Source organism: Syngnathus typhle, linkage group LG17 (genome assembly GCF_033458585.1).
Source record: "Syngnathus typhle isolate RoL2023-S1 ecotype Sweden linkage group LG17, RoL_Styp_1.0, whole genome shotgun sequence".
NCBI classification, from domain to species: Eukaryota; Metazoa; Chordata; class Actinopteri; order Syngnathiformes; family Syngnathidae; genus Syngnathus; species Syngnathus typhle.
The window spans coordinates 11,601,672-11,607,671 of NC_083754.1; positions in this window are offsets into that span (position 1 = coordinate 11,601,672).

Sequence of the window (6,000 nt, forward strand, 5' to 3'; positions counted from 1 at the left end):
TTCTGAATTGTGCCGCTCCCGTCACTCTGGTTAGGTTGGCATCGATAAAAACGCTCTCGGGTGCTTTAGAGTGCCGAGTTTATCACTGCGCATGAAGAAATGACCACCTCCAACGTTTGGTTTATGTTTTATAAGCATTTTTAATTTTATTGCTTAAATCGCATTTTCTCGGCGAGCTGAGCACTTTTTCTGAATTGTGCCGCTCCCGTCACTCTGGTTAGGTTGGCATCGAAAAAAACGCTCTCGGGTGCTTTAGAGTGCCGAGTTATTCACTGCGCATGAAGAAATGACCACCTCCAACGTTTGGTTTATGTTTTATAAGCATTTTTAATTTTATTGCTTAAATCGCATTTTCCCGGCGAGCTGAGCACTTTTTCTGAATTGTGCCGCTCCCGTCACTCTGGTTAGGTTGGCATCGAAAAAAACGCTCTCGGGTGCTTTAGAGTGCCGAGTTTATCACTGCGCATGAAGAAACCTCCAACGTTTGGTTTATGTTTTATAAGCATTTTTAATTTTATTGCTTAAATCGCATTTCCTCGGCGAGCTGAGCACTTTTTCTGAATTGTGCCGCTCCCGTCACTCTGGTTAGGTTGGCATCGAAAAAAACGCTCTCGGGTGCTTTAGAGTGCCGAGTTTATCACTGCGCATGAAGAAATGACCACCTCCAACGTTTGGTTTATGTTTTATAAGCATTTTTAATTTTATTGCTTAAATCGCATTTTCTCGGCGAGCTGAGCACTTTTTCTGAATTGTGCCGCTCCCGTCACTCTGGTTAGGTTGGCATCGAAAAAAACGCTCTCGGGTGCTTTAGAGTGCCGAGTTTATCACTGCGCATGAAGAAACCTCCAACGTTTGGTTTATGTTTTATAAGCATTTTTAATTTTATTGCTTAAATCGCATTTCCTCGGCGAGCTGAGCACTTTTTCTGAATTGTGCCGCTCCCGTCACTCTGGTTAGGTTGGCATCGAAAAAAACGCTCTCGGGTGCTTTAGAGTGCCGAGTTTATCACTGCGCATGAAGAAATGACCACCTCCAACGTTTGGTTTATGTTTTATAAGCATTTTTAATTTTATTGCTTAAATCGCATTTTCTCGGCGAGCTGAGCGCTTTTTCTGAATTGTGCCGCTCCCGTCACTCTGGTTAGGTTGGCATCGAAAAAAACGCTCTCGGGTGCTTTAGAGTGCCGAGTTTATCACTGCGCATGAAGAAATGACCACCTCCAACGTTTGGTTTATGTTTTATAAGCATTTTTAATTTTATTGCTTAAATCGCATTTTCTCGGCGAGCTGAGCACTTTTTCTGAATTGTGCCGCTCCCGTCACTCTGGTTAGGTTGGCATCGAAAAAAACGCTCTCGGGTGCTTTAGAGTGCCGAGTTATTCACTGCGCATGAAGAAATGACCACCTCCAACGTTTGGTTTATGTTTAATAAGCATTTTTAATTTTATTGCTTAAATCGCATTTTCTCGGCGAGCTGAGCACTTTTTCTGAATTGTGCCGCTCCCGTCACTCTGGTTAGGTTGGCATCGAAAAAAACGCTCTCGGGTGCTTTAGAGTGCCGAGTTTATTACTGCGCATTAAGAAATGACCACCTCCAACGTTTGGTTTATGTTTTATAAGCATTTTTAATTTTATTGCTTAAATCGCATTTTCTCGGCGAGCTGAGCACTTTTTCTGAATTGTGCCGCTCCCGTCACTCTGGTTAGGTTGGCATCGAAAAAAACGCTCTCGGGTGCTTTAGAGTGCCGAGTTATTCACTGCGCATGAAGAAATGACCACCTCCAACGTTTGGTTTATGTTTAATAAGCATTTTTAATTTTATTGCTTAAATCGCATTTCCTCGGCGAGCTGAGCACTTTTTCTGAATTGTGCCGCTCCCGTCACTCTGGTTAGGTTGGCATCGAAAAAAACGCTCTCGGGTGCTTTAGAGTGCCGAGTTTATCACTGCGCATGAAGAAATGACCACCTCCAACGTTTGGTTTATGTTTTATAAGCATTTTTAATTTTATTGCTTAAATCGCATTTTCTCGGCGAGCTGAGCACTTTTTCTGAATTGTGCCGCTCCCGTCACTCTGGTTAGGTTGGCATCGAAAAAAACGCTCTCGGGTGCTTTAGAGTGCCGAGTTTATCACTGCGCATGAAGAAACCTCCAACGTTTGGTTTATGTTTTATAAGCATTTTTAATTTTATTGCTTAAATCGCATTTCCTCGGCGAGCTGAGCACTTTTTCTGAATTGTGCCGCTCCCGTCACTCTGGTTAGGTTGGCATCGAAAAAAACGCTCTCGGGTGCTTTAGAGTGCCGAGTTTATCACTGCGCATGAAGAAATGACCACCTCCAACGTTTGGTTTATGTTTTATAAGCATTTTTAATTTTATTGCTTGAATCGCATTTTCTCGGCGAGCCGAGCACTTTTTCTGAATTGTGCCGCTCCCGTCACTCTGGTTAGGTTGGCATCGAAAAAAACGCTCTCGGGTGCTTTAGAGTGCCGAGTTATTCACTGCGCATGAAGAAATGACCACCTCCAACGTTTGGTTTATGTTTTATAAGCATTTTTAATTGTATTGCTTAAATCGCATTTTCTCGGCGAGCTGAGCACTTTTTCTGAATTGTGCCGCTCCCGTCACTCTGGTTAGGTTGGCATCGAAAAAAACGCTCTCGGGTGCTTTAGAGTGCCGAGTTTATCACTGCGCATGAAGAAATGACCACCTCCAACGTTTGGTTTATGTTTTATAAGCATTTTTTAATTTTATTGCTTAAATCGCATTTTCTCGGCGAGCTGAGCGCTTTTTCTGAATTGTGCCGCTCCCGTCACTCTGGTTAGGTTGGCATCGAAAAAAACGCTCTTGGGTGCTTTAGAGTGCCGAGTTTATCACTGCGCATGAAGAAATGACCACCTCCAACGTTTGGTTTATGTTTTATAAGCATTTTTAATTTTATTGCTTAAATCGCATTTTCTCGGCGAGCTGAGCGCTTTTTCTGAATTGTGCCGCTCCCGTCACTCTGGTTAGGTTGGCATCGAAAAAAACGCTCTCGGGTGCTTTAGAGTGCCGAGTTTATCACTGCGCATGAAGAAATGACCACCTCCAACGTTTGGTTTATGTTTTATAAGCATTTTTAATTTTATTGCTTAAATCGCATTTTCTCGGCGAGCTGAGCGCTTTTTCTGAATTGTGCCGCTCCCGTCACTCTGGTTAGGTTGGCATCGAAAAAAACGCTCTCGGGTGCTTTAGAGTGCCGAGTTATTCACTGCGCATGAAGAAATGACCACCTCCAACGTTTGGTTTATGTTTAATAAGCATTTTTAATTTTATTGCTTAAATCGCATTTTCTCGGCGAGCTGAGCACTTTTTCTGAATTGTGCCGCTCCCGTCACTCTGGTTAGGTTGGCATCGAAAAAAACGCTCTCGGGTGCTTTAGAGTGCCGAGTTTATTACTGCGCATTAAGAAATGACCACCTCCAACGTTTGGCTTATGTTTTATAAGCATTTTTAATTTTATTGCTTAAATCGCATTTTCTCGGCGAGCTGAGCACTTTTTCTGAATTGTGCCGCTCCCGTCACTCTGGTTAGGTTGGCATCGAAAAAAACGCTCTCGGGTGCTTTAGAGTGCCGAGTTTATCACTGCGCATGAAGAAATGACCACCTCCAACGTTTGGTTTATGTTTTATAACCATTTTTAATTTTATTGCTTAAATCGCATTTTCTCGGCGAGCTGAGCGCTTTTTCTGAATTGTGCCGCTCCCGTCACTCTGGTTAGGTTGGCATCGAAAAAAACGCTCTCGGGTGCTTTAGAGTGCCGAGTTTATCACTGCGCATGAAGAAATGACCACCTCCAACGTTTGGTTTATGTTTTATAACCATTTTTAATTTTATTGCTTAAATCGCATTTTCTCGGCGAGCTGAGCGCTTTTTCTGAATTGTGCCGCTCCCGTCACTCTGGTTAGGTTGGCATCGAAAAAAACGCTCTCGGGTGCTTTAGAGTGCCGAGTTTATCACTGCGCATGAAGAAATGACCACCTCCAACGTTTGGTTTATGTTTTATAAGCATTTTTAATTTTATTGCTTAAATCGCATTTTCTCGGCGAGCTGAGCGCTTTTTCTGAATTGTGCCGCTCCCGTCACTCTGGTTAGGTTGGCATCGAAAAAAACGCTCTCGGGTGCTTTAGAGTGCCGAGTTATTCACTGCGCATGAAGAAATGACCACCTCCAACGTTTGGTTTATGTTTAATAAGCATTTTTAATTTTATTGCTTAAATCGCATTTTCTCGGCGAGCTGAGCACTTTTTCTGAATTGTGCCGCTCCCGTCACTCTGGTTAGGTTGGCATCGAAAAAAACGCTCTCGGGTGCTTTAGAGTGCCGAGTTTATTACTGCGCATTAAGAAATGACCACCTCCAACGTTTGGCTTATGTTTTATAAGCATTTTTAATTTTATTGCTTAAATCGCATTTTCTCGGCGAGCTGAGCACTTTTTCTGAATTGTGCCGCTCCCGTCACTCTGGTTAGGTTGGCATCGAAAAAAACGCTCTCGGGTGCTTTAGAGTGCCGAGTTATTCACTGCGCATGAAGAAATGACCACCTCAAACGTTTGGTTTATGTTTTATAAGCATTTTTAATTTTATTGCTTAAATCGCATTTTCTCGGCGAGCTGAGCACTTTTTCTGAATTGTGCCGCTCCCGTCACTCTGGTTAGGTTGGCATAAAAAAAAACACTCTCGGGTGCTTTAGAGTGCCGAGTTTATCACTGCGCATGAAGAAATGACCACCTCCAACGTTTGGTTTATGTTTTATAAGCATTTTTAATTTTATTGCTTAAATCGAATTTTCTCGGCGAGCTGAGCGCTTTTTCTGAATTGTGCCGCTCCCGTCACTCTGGTTAGGTTGGCATCGAAAAAAACGCTCTCGGGTGCTTTAGAGTGCCGAGTTTATTACTGCGCATTAAGAAATGACCACCTCCAACGTTTGGTTTATATTTTATAAGCATTTTTAATTTTATTGCTTAAATCGCATTTTCTCGGCGAGCTGAGCACTTTTTCTGAATTGTGCCGCCCCCGTCACTCTGGTTAGGTTGGCATCGAAAAAAACGCTCTCGGGTGCTTTAGAGTGCCGAGTTTATCACTGCGCATGAAGAAATGACCACCTCCAACGTTTGGTTTATGTTTTATAAGCATTTTAATTTTATCGCTTAAATCGCATTTTCTCGGCGAGCTGAGCACTTTTTCTGAATTGTGCCGCTCCCGTCACTCTGGTTAGGTTGGCATCGAAAAAAACGCTCTCGGGTGCTTTAGAGTGCCGAGTTTATCACTGCGCATGAAGAAATGACCACCTACAACGTTTGGTTTATGTTTTATAAGCATTTTTAATTTTATTGCTTAAATCGCATTTTCTCGGCGAGCTGAGCGCTTTTTCTGAATTGTGCCGCTCCCGTCACTCTGGTTAGGTTGGCATCGAAAAAAACGCTCTCGGGTGCTTTAGAGTGCCGAGTTTATCACTGCGCATGAAGAAATGACCACCTCCAACGTTTGGTTTATGTTTTATAAGCATTTTTAATTTTATTGCTTAAATCGCATTTTCTCGGCGAGCTGAGCACTTTTTCTGAATTGTGCCGCTCCCGTCACTCTGGTTAGGTTGGCATCGAAAAAAACGCTCTCGGGTGCTTTAGAGTGCCGAGTTTATCACTGCGCATGAAGAAATGACCACCTCCAACGTTTGGTTCATGTTTTATAAGCATTTTTAATTTTATTGCTTAAATCGCATTTTCTCGGCGAGCTGAGCACTTTTTCTGAATTGTGCCGCTCCCGTCACTCTGGTTAGGTTTGCATCGAAAAAAACGCTCTCGGGTGCTTTAGAGTGCCGAGTTTATCACTGCGCATGAAGAAACGACCACCTCCAACGTTTGGTTTATGTTTTATAAGCATTTTTAATTGTATTGCTTAAATCGCATTTTCTCGGCGAGCTGAGCACTTTTTCTGAATTGTGCCGCTCCCGTCACTCTGGTTAG